This window comes from Podarcis tiliguerta (genome assembly GCF_965153285.1).
Source record: "Podarcis tiliguerta genome assembly, chromosome: 12".
NCBI classification, from domain to species: Eukaryota; Metazoa; Chordata; class Lepidosauria; order Squamata; family Lacertidae; genus Podarcis; species Podarcis tiliguerta.
Window position 1 is genome coordinate 32,495,334 of NC_139545.1, and position 15,019 is coordinate 32,510,352.

At 41.8% G+C, this 15,019-nt stretch overlaps 1 protein-coding gene and 1 long non-coding RNA gene across 10 annotated transcripts in view; one reads left to right on the forward strand and one right to left on the reverse strand.

The window, feature by feature from the left end:
* PPP1R9A (protein phosphatase 1 regulatory subunit 9A) overlaps positions 1–3,894 on the reverse strand; it is a 135,976-nt gene extending 132,082 nt beyond the window's left edge. For all 8 annotated transcript variants that reach the window (XM_083405325.1, XM_083405323.1, XM_083405336.1 and 5 more), the window contains exon 1: positions 3,782–3,894. The gene's annotated coding sequence lies outside the window, so the exon portion shown is untranslated. The remainder of the gene's footprint in view (positions 1–3,781) is intronic.
* A 58-nt stretch (positions 3,895–3,952) lies between these two features.
* Positions 3,953–13,240, forward strand: LOC310660658. 2 transcript variants are annotated; one of them, XR_014503583.1, is made up of 3 exons: positions 3,953–4,012; positions 10,172–10,260; positions 11,534–13,240. It is a non-coding gene; the product is annotated as an uncharacterized lncRNA (long non-coding RNA). The 2 variants fall into 2 exon arrangements; XR_014503584.1 differs by having other exon boundaries at positions 12,445–13,240.
* Positions 13,241–15,019: the final 1,779 nt, after the last annotated feature.

Below are 15,019 nucleotides of genomic sequence, written 5' to 3' on the forward strand. Positions count from 1 at the left end.
ATTACCCAGGACAGGTCACACAACAATTAAAAATACAACACTAGAACAGTTTAAAGCAAATTACAATAATAAGAATAGAGTGGGCTCTAAAAAATATACACCACAAGAATCATAGGCCAGGGTAAATAGGTACATTTTCAACATGCAATGAAAATTGCACATTGAGGGGGCCAGAGGACCTCTGTGAGGAGAGAGTTGCACCATTTCTCAAACGTTTAATACAGTACCATGGGTTGCATTCAGGCAGCATTTTATTTAATCTTTACAATGTTTCCTTACCTATTTATTTTTACTTGGGATGTCATATGATGTAAAATCTAGTGGAATCTAGCAAATGTTTAATTCAGGTTACTTTCATTAAAAACAAACAGTTTCAACCCTGTTAACTCAAAAACTACAGGCATTTTGCATTGACAAAATTTGGGGCATATACAAGCCACAGTTCCACAATACCAGAAGGAACATCAGAAACTGGAACAGAAGCGCCAGCATTATAACCAGTAAAACTAATGCAATTCTCCCCCCCCCACTCCTCCTGCGTGTAGCCATAGTCTTATCAAGACATTGCTTCCCTCTCTCAATGATGTCTAGCTGCTCTGTAGGACTTATACCCCACAGCAGTCGAAGCCAGCAGTTATGGAGGTCTAGCTGAGCTGTAACAATTAAAGACCTATGGAATAGGGCAGGTTCTTCTTCTTATTTGAAATTTCTTAATGTTACCCTTAACTCTACCAATAGACACTGCACTTTCCCCATGTACACTTCTGAAACATATCCTACACATTTGGCATGTGTTGAGTAGGCCAATACTTAGAATAAATTACAGAGGCCAAAAGAAGCCAAACGTTTTAGGGCAAGTTGTATATTTGAATGCAGAATGTGGTACTTCTGAACGTGCATTGTTAAACACTACAATAACTCACCTTGAATCTAACAAGGTTAAAGCAGTCAACAAGTGTCCTTTTCTCTGTTTCCAGGAAAACAGTTGGCTTCCTCTTTTGCAGTCATGTATGCACACCACATAATTGTTTTCTACAGACCTCACATTTCACAAAATGCTTTTAGTAAAGATTGAGTGGCAACAATAATTTCAACTTCCAAATTAGTGGCTTGCTTGCATTATGCATTGTTGAGGGCAGAGCAAAAGCAAAAGGAACAAAACAACAACAACACCCCACAAATATTTGTATTCTTGGTAAATGAATTTTTTCTTAGCCCCATGCAGGTGTTTGCTGACCAGAAACATTTAAGGATATTTTCATGCATCATTCAGGCTCGATTCATACTGATGTTCTGGTTTGTTATAATGTGGGTTGTTGTTCCTGGTAATTACTGCATTAATAAGGAAGGCTCATCTACTTCTTTTACCATAGGCACAAGCTGGAGGGCACAGTTTAATTTCACTACAAATAGCAGAGGGGTCAGGGCCAGCCCAAAACACTTTGCTGCCTGAGGCAAACAGCAAAATAGCACACACACCTTGATTTCATACACAGAAGGCAGCTACAGACTTTCATACCCAGCCTGGCAGTTGCATGTGAGGGGATAGTATCCTCCAGGACACCCATGGGTGGTAGACTGGCTTAGGAAGTGCAAGGTAGGTCACGTGACAGTCACAGCTCTGTCCTTCAGCACCATGCCAGGATTCCCTGGCCCAAATCATCTCCCCCCTGAAAGGGCTGTAGCGTAGAAATTCGATTCAGTTTGCATTTAAATGTGGATTTACCCAATTCACACTTTCCAAAACAATACATAAACCAAGACACAGCCATCCTTTGAAATTCACACTCCTCTGAATTTGGCAATGCAGTTCTCCTGCCAAGCAATGTGTTTTGGGGTAAAGGTAAAGGGACCCCTGACCGTCAGGTCCAGTCGTGGCCGACTCTGGGGTTGCGGCGCTCATCTCGCTTTACTGGCCGAGGGAGCCGGCGTACAGCTTCTGGGTCATGTGGCCAGTATGACTAAGCCGCTTCTGGCAAACCAAAGCAGCGCATGGAAACGCCGTTTACCTTCCCGCCGGAAGGAATTTATCTGCTTGCACTTTGACGTGCTTTCGAACTGCTAGGTGGGCAGGAGCTGGGACCGAGCAAAGGGAGCTTACCCCATCGCGGGGATTCGAGCTGCCGACCTTCTTATCGGCAAGCCCTAGGCTCTGTGGTTTAACCCACAGCGCAAAAGGCATATGTTAAAGAAAATAACATCAACATGCATTGTATCGTGGGAAATTGCTTACAAAAAAAGTGTGCATTAGGATAAATTTTCATGAGAACCTTTTTTTAAAAAAAGTGGAGACTGATGTGGAAATGTGAAGAAGTGATCGTAAAACTGGGAAAATGAGAGAAACCAAAATTGACAGCTTCCCCGCCTCCCCACCCCACGGCAATTGTCTCCAAGTGAGGGAGCAAGAGAAGAAGTAGAGACTGTGTGAATGTTATCATTCTTGGTGATAACAGCCTCTGGCTTCCTTCTGATGAAGTCATCTTGTACTGATCTGCAGTTAGAGATAAGGTATGAAATTCACAGAACTAGAGAAGAATAGAGCTTGGCTGTAATGGCTTAGAGAAAGAGCCATAAAACCACAATCCTTACTGTGAAATGTAAGAGAAACCAGTAAAGTCACCATAAGTTGCAACAGCAGAGTGACTGGTTCAAAACATATACCGTAGTACAAACATTTCTCTCGTGGGCTGGTTTCTGCGGTTATTTCATGTCAAATAGCAACTCCACCATCAATCACCTGCAGTTTGTGATGTTGGGTGGAAGCTGAAAGAAGGGCCCTGAGGCAGAAGCTGCACTCACACTTCCTCCATACAATAACATCCCCCAAATAGAATCATAGAATTGCAGTGTTGGACGGGAACCTGAGGATCATCTAGTCCAATTCCATGCAGTACAGGAATCCTGCCCTGGGTGGGCTCAAACCACCAACCTTCTGGTTAACAGCCAGATGCACTGACCCATTGCAAATACCGTATTTTTCGCTCTATAAGACGCACCAGATCACAAGACGCACCTAGTTTTTGGAGGAGGAAAACAAGAAAAAAAATATTCTGAATTTCAGAAGCCAGAACAGCAAGAGGGATCGCTGCGCAGTGAAAGCAGCAATCCCTCTTGCTGTTCTGGCTTCTGGGATAGCTGCGCAGCCTGCATTCGTTCCATAAGACGCACACGCATTTCCCCTTACTTTTTAGGAGGTAAAAAGTGAGTCTTATAGAGCAAAAATTACGGTACTTCCTTAGCACTCTTTCATATCCAGACATTACTCCCAAGCACGCCCAGCAACCACACCCAATACACAGTTAATCCCCAGCAAACATCTGGTCTATTAAAAAAATTGCTGGCAGTATTAAATCCCAGGGGTTACTCTTGTTGAACCCAGGGGCACTCACTTCTGAGTAAACAGACCCAGGATTGCCAGTTTAGCTGCCGCTTCGGTTCTATGGGAATAAGTGTGAACAAGTTGTTTCAGTGTGGATCAGATTCGACCATTATTATTATTTACAAATGTGTACATCCTGACCTTCGGATGAAATAATTTTTTTTATATATTTATGCCCGAAAGGCTGAATACATGAAGTTGTTTTGGTATCTATGGCTTTCTCTTAGGATAACCAATATCAGTTTTCCATTACTGTCAGGAATGCACTGTTATAAAGTCAGTGAGATAAAAGACCCCACCTCAAAAAGGAAAAGGACAGAGATGACAAGAACAGCACTCAAAATGAGTTAACCAAGTGCAATCTAAGTGCAAAACTAAAAGCGGGTTCTTGTTAATGCTTACCTTTGAAGATCCAAAGTCAAGGTGGGTTTTCTCCCCCTGTGAAAGTTGATGTCATTGCTTACTATGGAGAAAAGCAAAAAGGAGGAAGAAAAGCTCTCTGAACTCTTATTATGACATCAGCACTTGCCTCAGAATCAGAATTCTTTAAGGAAATGTTTGTGACTAATCAGTGTTTTCTTTTTCATGCAAGTGGAATGAAGGCTTTCATGGAGATAAAGTAAGAACACTGTGGTAGGAATGTCTTACTCTTCCTTCACACCTCGGAATGGAAACGAGAAAGAATGTATGATGTTTTCCACTTCTTACATGGTTTTCTCTTTCACACGTGGGGAAATATAGGCCAGATGTTGCCACGGGGACAACTGTGCACAATAATCCTAGTCTTACTTGAATGAAACGTTAATCTATATAGCCTCACTTGTAACTACATTTTGTATGGCGTGTAGTTCAATCTTTACCATTGTTCACGGGCAGGGCAAGCTTTGAAATCTTTTCAGCTGGGAAACTTTAATAAGCAGTGGGTCACCGACTCTGCCAACAACCTTCACAAACGTGACACTTTTTTCCTTTGTCACAGTTTCTGTCCTTTTCTCTTCTCTATGGCTTTGCGGAAGTGCCACTCAAACCAAGAGGCATGGTAGGGTAGCAAGGCTTAGAAGATGGTGTGGTTCTGCTTAACTTTGACTTAGCATAATTATTAGTCACTTCAAAACATTATTTTATACCCACCCAGAAAGATTATTTCTTTGTGTATTTATTTCCTTATGTTTCCATAAGAATCCCACTCTTCCTTCATGCAACTCAACAAGCTATATATGTGGTTCTTGCTGGAAGTACAACTGCAGGGATCATTCATTCAATAACCTAAGGGTTAATTCTGCTTACAGTTAGTCAAGCCAACTGGGGGTGGGTGGGAAGTGTTGCCTAGCAACCAGGCAGTATGCCATGTTCCTTGCTGAGGCAATTCAAATTTTGATTGGTGTATATAACTTTTTATCCTGTGTATTTGCATATCTCCCTTCTCTAAACAACACTCACAAAGATTTGTAGAACCCCTCATATCATATACTGTTTCTGCTCAGTTTACCCAGCAAAATATTATTGGTTTCTTTTCTCTTTGGACTCCGTCTGCGTTATTCAAGTGACTGCTCAAAGTTCACAGGTGGTCATCCATCCAAGCTCTGACCAAACCCAGACCTACCTATATCCCTGGGATAGATGTGGTCATTATCATACATAAGCTGTGATCCAGACCTCCATGTGCCCTCCAGTGTCCACATGGGGTTCTCTTCTCCTTTCCATAGCAGTCACAGCTCTGCAAATGCCCCTTGCACGTGTAGAGTTTCTGTTTCGTTGACATGAGCTGGGTAGACTTTGTGCACAAGAATGGCATATTCTGGTGCCATAGAGCAAAGGAAGGGAGCCTGTAGCCCTCCAGATGTTGCTGAGCTACAATTCCCCTCCACCCCAACAATCATGACAAAAGCCCAAGGATGATGGGAGTTGTAGTTCAGCAACATCTGGAGAACCACAGGTTCTCTACACCTGCCCTAACAGAACTCCTGCACTAGGGCAGCTCTTTGCCTCCTTTCCATGCATCATCAGGTACAACAAGTAAGACCTGTTTTGCAGTGTGGAGTACTCCTGTTTGTTACTCCAGGCAGCTAACAATGCCTCTTTCCTGGATACTCCATTTCATTCCCTTCCAGCAATATTCCACACCCCTGCCCAGAGCTCTGTGGTCACTGAAAATCCTCCTAAATTGTTGTTTTCCCCTCCCTTAGAGTTTCTCCTACATGTTGATTTCTACTGCTGAGTTTTGGTGCTGGCTTGGCTATATAAGGATCAGCTCTCTGAGAATGACCTTGCTGTTAGTATATATATAGATAGATAGATTGGATATGGAAGGGATGGTTCCCTTTAAGTCCTTTTTCTGAAGCCTTCTTATGCCCTGGAGCTTTCTAGTAAACACTGGTGACATTAAATATTTGGTCAGTAGTAGGAAACAGATATTCTCATTTGTCTGTTTCAAGAATGTGTGTGGCTGAATCTTTAGTTTCCATGGAAACCATCTCCAATGTCATTTGTGGAACTAAAATGTCAACAGTCGTGGTGAGAATGAAGTTGTTGCGAGGCTGAAGGAGAGACCTCTCAGGGTTTTTTACCTGCTCAAGGCACTGTAGTGCTATTAACAAAGCTTAAACATTGATTATTTACAAACATAGCAAATCAAATTAAAGATGCAGATTAATGACTAATTTACTGCGGTGTAAAACATTGGGATTTAATTACTAACCGATCCTCTCGCACATTTTCTTATCTTTAAGTCTTCTTTTCTCCCCAATCCCTTTGCTAGATCAGCCTAGATTTAAGCAGCTATCCTAAACTGGGAACAAATCCTTTGGGGCTTATTTCTGAGTATACACGTACAGGATTTCATTGTAAGTATCAAGCCGTAAGTATCTTGGACCCTATAAACCTCACCCCTTATACTGACAGAGGGGGGATAAGCTGGGGATTTTGGAAGGGGGAGGACTTGGGAGCAACTAGGATACAGAACAGTGAAAGTAAGCCCTTCAGCGAGTATTGGTGTCAGAGTGAAGGCAGTCCAAATAGTGTTGTATGCCCCACAGTGCTGTCACCAATTGACTGCTGGCTCATCTAGAGGCAGCAAAATCAGTTTCTCAATCCACAGATGTATTAGCACCAAGATAGTTTTTCCTTCCAGTGTTGCCAAACCTGTTTCTTGGCTGTTAGGAAGGCACAGAAAATCCACTTGCGGAACAAGGTGAAAGGGCTGTGGCTCAGCGGTAGAACACATGTCCAGTATACATAAAGGTCCCAGGTTCAACCCTTGGTGTCCCCAGGTAGAGCTGGGGGAAACTGCTGCCTGAAATGCAAGACCACCTCTGCTACACAGTGTAAACAAGTCCAATGCATGCAGCACGAGAGGCCTTTTTCTGCAGTCCTTGGCAACGTTTGACACTCCCCAGCCCTTGCGATGCCTTCCCACAGTCAGGTAAGGAGGCACTGGGCTTTGGGAAGGAGGCAGGAGGGCTCTGACACGGTCCTAGATTCCTCCTTCCCAAAGCCTAGTTAGCTTTCCCATCTTTGGGAAGGAGGTAGGAGGACTCTAGGACCCTGCCAGAGGCTCACACCTGTTTCCCAAAGCCTGGTCCCTTGCTTATCTGGTTTTGGGAAGGCAGCATGAGGGCTGGAGGGTGTGTCAAATTTTGGCCTCACTCCACTGCCCCCATGGCTTCTGAAGCACTGCACAAAAGGCTTTGGCAGGAGTCAATCATCTGACATCATTAGACATGAGATGGTAGATTGGTGGGTTGCCCTGCCCAGCTGTCAGAGCTGGCTTGTGGTGGTGTGGGGAGATTAGGATCTTGCCTGCCAGATCAAAAACATCCCCTACGCCTTCTATACATGGAGTAAATCCCCCTGAATTCAATGGCCCTTACTTCTAAGCATTCATCAGATTGCACGGTAAGTCCCCAAATTACAATCACTAGATTAAAGAATGACTGAATAACGATTAGTGAATCCATGGATCTGATAACCCTAGAACTCACTCATGGACATGAGTCTGTATGCTTCTGAATACCCGTTGCTGATGACCTTAGGAGACAATGCTCTTGTACTCAGATTTCCTGCAGGCATCTGGTTGGCCACTGTGAGAACAGGATAATAATAATATAATAGCCATCTGGCTGGGTTTCCCCAGCCACTCTGGGCAGCTTCCAACAAAACACTAAAATACAATAACCTATTAAACATTAAAAGCTTCCCTAAACAGGGCTGCCTTCAGATGTCTTCTAAAAGTTTGGTAGTTATTTTTCTCTTTGACATCTGGTGTGAGGGCGTTCCACAGGGTGGGTGCTGGAATAGATGGGCTGCAGACCCTTCTTATGACGGTACCACAGAGAACATTATTAGAAATAAAAAGTCTTAATAATTATAATAAATACTGGGGGTCTTTGAAGCACTTTGCAATGCAGCAAACATCTTACAGTATGCTTTGAGAGGAGAAATGGTTTAGTTTCGTGTTTAAAATTATCTTCAGATTTTCAGATATATTCGTTAGAATTTTGCTAGGAGGTGGGGCATCTCAGTGGAAAATGCATCATGAATCCGAGTGGTTTTGAAATCCAAAACGCATAAAATGAAACCTGTCACTTCAAGAATGTTGCCTCATTATGGACAAAGAGAGTCTCAAGCTTGCCTACCCAACTGTTTTCATTTGTAACCCAAGCAAATGTGCTCCGGGAGTCAGCAATGCACTGTGACAGTGCTAATAATTATCAGCGATACCAAATGGAACACAAGGGCTGCCTTAGCACACCAAGTCAGGAGGAAGCAAGCCTTCAAGCAAACCATAGCACTCCCTTCACATCCATCACTTAGGCGGAGATTCTTCATGATAGCTCATGAATGCAGGTGACGGGAAATCATAAGAGTGAAACCCCAAGGTTGCAGTTCTAGTGCTCAGCATACAGTACTGCTTCTTTCTGACTCAGAACTGCAAACAACTGTAAGAGCTGTGTGAATATACAAGTATTTATATATAGTCATTTGGCTATAGCTGTCATACGGATTTAATTTAGAAGCTGCTAGTTGATTTTTTTATTTAAGTATCACATGACAAACAGGCAGATTGTGTGTTTATTGACCAATAGAGATTTTGTGCAGGGAACTATACCAAAAATGTAACTTAAAATATAAATAACATTTTGAACATAAATAAAACTTAGCTCCAAAGACAAATATGTGCATCAAGAGTCACACAAGAATTACTCTCTACAGAGTACAGTAGAAAGATAACAAATGTTGCTGTTATCTTTAATGTAAAAGCAAATAACTATGAGTTACAGAAAATAGCATACTGAGAGGGTGGCATATTACATAATTAGTTATTCACTGAAAAAAATCAAACCGTTCTGATCTAAAGCTGCTGCTCTTTTTAGTGCCCCTAGCCAATTTTATCTGTCAACTTTCCAAACAAAGTTATATCCCACACATTTTTATACCAATATCCATTCGTGGCTCCTTCCAAATTCTTCCAGAAATGGGCAGTTGTTAGTTCTGATGCCATTAAAGGATGACTTAACAACATTTTACTTCTCAAAATCATATTACTGTTTGAGAAGAACACTTAATAAAGCTAAATAACAATCCAACGGTAAATATATTTATTAGTTAATTCTCCAACATTTTGGAGATTCCTATGGCAAGAAGAATGTACAATAATTTAGATTTCTAGCACCGTTTTATGTTTTACATTGGCACAAATCTTTAAACTGCCGGAAGCGCAATCCTAAGATGGTGGCAATGGTGAGATTCTGTGGCAGAGATATTGCCACTTCCCTAAGACTGTTCATACTGGCCACGGCAGACGTATGGAAGGAAATATTCTGTGCCCTTCCTGGTTCTGCTTTTAAAAAGTTCCTTTCCCAGTTACACTAGGGAAAATAAGTGTGCCAGCTCTAGGGCTGGAGTTCCCGACTCCCAGCTTTCTGCAGTTGGGTGTTCAGGGGAATCAGGGGGCTTTGGATTCTGCAAATATGCAACCCCCAGGATCCACACAACAAGCTCCTGGGAGTGCCACATTTCCAAACCTATTGCCTTCTGCTTTTCAGTCAGTCTTTGCTCATAGACATGGTTTTAGTCAAGAGTCACACAGTGATGCTCAGGCACCTTATTAGAAATGGAAAAGATGAGAGACATGGCAGGCGGCTCTTCAGTATATGCCTTACGGCTCCATCCAGGCCATGAGATTGAGAAGGAAGATTCTGGAGGTAAAGGAACAATGGTGGAGTTTTCTGTCATTGCACAGAGGAGACCTCAGCCCATGAAACTTGCTCTCCGTGCATGGAGAGTGAGGCTCCCCATTACCCTCCCTAGTAAGCATAGAATTACTTTCTAGGAGAGTCAAGACTTGATTTATTTCATCCACAACATACATACTAACACTTAGACTTCATACCTCCTTTACCACCACCAAGGTTTTCACTTTTGCTAATAAAGGCTCCTTTTTTATTTGCACAATTAAGATAACACTGTCATCAGCACAACTCTACATAATGTGGTTTGAACTCTAATCGCTAACCATTGTAATTAACAGCCAGTTATTTCTTTTTAATAGAATGCAATGATGTTGCAAAACAAAGCAGAGGAGGGAACAGTAGCAAGCCCGTAGCAGAAGATGAGTGGAGCTCAGCATTAACTGCAGAGCATTTTTGTTGTTGTTACTGCTTTTAGCTGTATAAAGCTAATATTTTCCTCTCTTACCTTTTTTCTGTACATTTATGACCCATCTTGTTCTCAAATTAAAATGCAAGCTCCTTGTAGTCTTAAATCTATTACTCCTGTTTATTATTTTGACAGCTGGATTTTTGTACCAGGATGTAAACCACCATTGATGTTTCAGTTATCACAGTTGGCCTACAGAGGGCTCCAGAGCAGTAGTTGCTGAGGTAAACCACAGCACATAACTGAGTTAAAAAAGAGAGAAAAGCAGAAACATAGAAATAATGATAGAGGAATAGCTTCTGCGATAATCAGTTATGTTCTCTGTGTGAGAGATGGCGATAAATAATATGAATACTGTGAGAGGAAGCACGGGGAAGATGGAGGAAAAATTCGATTCAGTTCACATTTAAAGGCAGTCCCAACTCATCACATATTCTGAAACAATATGTGAACTGTAGCAGCTATCATTTGGAACTTGCACTTCTCTATATTTTGCTGTGCAGCTCTCCAGCCAAGAGATGTGCACAAAAATGCATGAATGAGGAGAATACAGTGATACCTCAGGTTACAGACGCTTCAGGTTACAGACTCTGCTAACCCAGAAATAGTACCCCGGGTTAAGAACTTTGCTTCAGGATGAGAACAGAAATCATGCTCCAGCGACGTAGCAGCAGCAGGAGGTCCCATTAGCTAAAGTGGTGCTTCAGGTTAAGAACAGTTTCAGGTTAAGAACGGACTTCCGGAACGAATTAAGTACTTAACCAGAGGTACCACTGTATTTTTATTCTGAATCTTCCAGCATCCAGCTTCACTGTATGCCTACAAGTTCCAGTGCTATTGGGGGGGGGGGGGAATCTTTTCTCTATCCACTTTCTCCATGCTGCGCATCATTTTATAAACCTCTATCATGTTACCTCTTACTCAACTTTTTTTTTTCTAAACTAAAAAAATCCAGATGCTTCTTTAATCATAGGGGAGTTGCTCTATATATGCCTTATCATTTCTGAAACTTTTCCAACTCTCCAATATCCATTTTTGAGGAGAGACCTTTTAAGGGCTGGTTACATACCTTAGGAGTCAAGAGATCTAAGCACAGCAGCCAAGAGAAGTTGTTGGACTTTAGCAATTCTTTTTGAAGGATAATGATGTACTCCTCCTACTAGAAGGCAGTTCTCTTTGTTAACTATGGGACCCTTGACCCACCAGGTAATTAGTACCTACATGCATGAGAACTCTCCTCCCGGCTGCAGCCCTCTCTCACTGGCCCTGCTTCATAACCTGAGTGTTTTCTCCTGGATGGAATGTGTTCTTGAACTCTGATAAGGCCCCTTGCTTCTATGGAGGGAGCATAAAGAAGGGTGTATGAGTGTGTGTAGGAACATTCCTGCTGCACAAAGGCATGCCCTCCAAGTGTCCCTATTTTCTAGGGACAGACCCAGAGTTACAGAAGCCATCCTGGTTTCTAATTTGATTCTGAAATGTCCCGCTTTTCCTTAGGACATCCCTACTTTCATCGGAGGAATGTTGGAAGGTATGGAGTTATCTGATCCCCAAACCATCTGAAGGCAGCCCTGTATAGGGAAGTGTTTTTAATGTTTAATATTTATTTTGTTTTTATATATGTTGGAAGCCCCCCAGAATGGCTGGGACAACCCAGTCAGATGGGTGGAGTATTATTATTATTATTATTATTATTATTATTATTATTATTATTATTAAATAGGAATTCTATAGGAATATGGAATAGTTTCATCAGAGAAATGTGGCAGGGTATGCAAAGGTAAAATCTGCATTTGTTGCTCTCCCTGTTTTTCTTTCTGGTTCTGCCAACTGCTGGCATGTGGTCCTCATAAGGTTGCCCAGAAGGGAATGTAGATCTCAGGCTCAAAAATATTCCCCATTCCCATCCTTTTCTTTAACAAGGATTCTTTTTCCATTACCAGTATAAACTGTGCCAAATTTTTGCTTATGAAACATAACAGAAACTTTTCATAAATATTTGAGCCAGCTCTAGCTATATGACCACTGTAATGTTGCCAGTGTCACAAAGATGTATGGTGGTTTGGCTACAAATGAGTAATTATTGCTGGCTCAGCAACTTCAATTTGCCTGCAAAGTTGGTTGTGTGGTTTTTTTCAATAATTTTAAAGAGCGTTTTTATTTGCTTCCATTTTTGGATATGTACTGGGCTCCCTCTCTGAAACACGTGACTCATTTTCCAAGACGGGTGCCAAGCCAAGGCTAATAATGTGTCTTCCCAGAATTCAAATCTTTGCACTGCACAAAAGCAAGGGTTACAGAAAAGCAAAGATATGCGACACAAAGCACAGCTAAACAAAATAACAGGGCTTTTTCTTTTTGCCTAAAATCAAACTTTGGCACATGCTAACCCTGTCTCTTCCTTTCAGTGTGATCAATCTGTCAGCCAAGAAGCTACTCCTTCCTTTTGTCACAGTTCCCAAGTAAGGTAGCAATAAGCTGATGAAAGCAATTTCTGCAGAACTTGGAATTTTATTTTGTGCGGACTAATCTAAAAGTGCACAGATCAAAGAATAGCACATGTTACTTGTGGAGCTACGGCCATAAATAGCATTAAAAGAACTGCCTTTATGATTCATTATTTCGATCTGCTGGAAGGTTTTAAAGGTCAGTAGTTGGCACTGGACAGCACAAAAGAGGAGAAGTCTTAAGAATGTTATGAAAGCTGCATTGTGCATATGACTTGTTTATTCAGAACAGCGGAGTGTAATGAGAGGGTGGTGGTTGTTATTCAGTTATATTTGCTGGAAAGCAAAAGGCCATCCAGTGAGCTGCTTGAGTAAGCAGGGATCTGAGCATGGGATTTCCCACATTTAAGCCTTACACTCAGCAATCATTGACCCAGTGATACCTTTCACTGGTTGGCCAGTTGTCTTAACCTTCCAGCCAAATCATAGTGAAAAGTCTGCTCGTTGCTTGGCATAGTGAAAAGTCTTCTCGTTGCTTGGCAGGAGACTGAATTACCAGGGTTAATTGTTGGTTAATTGTTACATTCACTCTCTGTCTACATTGCCACACATGGGTGCCGATGTTTTTGTGGAACATGTGGAGTCAGAAATGTATGACACAAGTATAGTACAGTTTTTATAATATACAATTATGTTTTTATTATGACACACCTTGTTTTCTGGAATGCAATTCCATTTACAGCTCCCCAAAGGCAGAGAGCAAATCCTAAAAAAAGCTCAACAACTCAACCTAAAAAAGTATGGGCACCCCAGATTTAGGACCTCTCAAAGCCATGCTTCATTTTTTAATAAAGTAAAAATGTGTGCAAGGTGTTATGTACTGAAGTTCTCACCCTGGGCCAGCAGGGGATACTGTAGATAGTTATGCAAATGAAGGATCGAAAGTGACGTTCAGTGATTGGATAGTTTTAGAAAGTTGTTACAGTAACGTCGTACTGGAGCTCTATATAAGCAGGCTGACTGAACCCTTCAGTTCAGTTCTGTTCTGTTCTGGCCTGTGAATAAACAAGAGCTGTTTGAAGAATCCCTGTGTCGTCTGATATGTTCACCCACAACTTAACACAATGTGTGATGGAACATACCATGTCCTTTCTTATTCATAGGTCAAGTCATACTTTTTTCCTGGAAGGATCAGACCAAAGGTCCATCTAATTTAGCATCTCGTTACGCACAGTGGCAATCAGAGGCTTCTGAGAAGCCCACAAGTCAGGCATGAATGCTGTAGCCCTGTCCTTTTGTTGCTCTCTAGCAAGTGAATAAAATATCATGATCATTACCAAGCATTCCAAACACGTAACAGTAAAATAGGTAAAAAGGAAAACTTCCTATACAAACAAGTTTGGATTACAAACCTAACTGGTTTTCTACATTGCCAAGATCAAAAACAGGACTGATTCCTTTTGCAACTTTACAGAACTGTACCTAACAATCAGGAACTGATATTTAAGACATAGTACCTCTGAATCTGGAGGTTCAATCTAGCAATTACAATGAATAGCTGCTTATAGACACATAGAAGTGAGAGCTGGACCATAAAGAAGGCTGATCGCCGAAGAATTGATGCTTTTGAATTATGGTGCAGGAAGAGACTCTTGAGAGTCCCATGGACTGCAAGAAGATCAAACCTCTCCATTCTTAAGGAAATCAGCCCTGAGTGCTCACTGGAAGGACAGATTGTGAAGCCAAGGCTCCAATACTTTGACCACCTCATGAGAAGAGAAGACTCCCTGGAAAAGACCCTGATGTTGGGAAAGATGGAGGGCACAAGGAGAAGGGGACGACAGAGGACGAGATGGTTGGACAGTGTTCTCGAAGCTACCAGCATGAGTTTGACCAAACTGCGGGAGGCAGTGGAAGACAGGAGTGCCTGGCGTGCTCTGGTCCATGGGGTCACGAAGAGTCAGACACGACTAAACGACTAAACAACAAATAGACACATTTTGCATGACTTTGTCTAATCTAGCCATTGAGGTTAATGGTCACTGCATCCCGTGGCAACAAATTCCGTTAAGTTCATGAAGAAGTACTTTGCCATGAATCTACTGCCAATCAGTTTCAAAAGTTGACCACAAGTTCTACTACTGTGTATGAGAGAGGCAAAGCATTTTCCACCTGCTATTTCCAAACCATACATAGTTTCAAATAAACCTCTATGATCACATCCTTCCTTAGCTGTCTTTTGTCATTTTATTTCCCATTTACTCAGTTTGGAGAATTCCTTTGGAGTGTTCTGCAATCAGCTTAGGTTTTTAATTTGCCGCTATCTGCAAACTTGGCTACGGTTGCCTTACTGCTTATCCCCAACTCCAGATAATTTATGAATAAATTAAATAGTCCCAGTCCCAGTACATCTCTCCATTGTGAGAACAGTCTGTTTACTCTTAAGAATGCTTGAATTATGGGGCTCAAAGGACTTCTCAACAAAATCCACAAACCCACCCAATTCTCACCCCAATTCAGTCAAATAATTTCCCCT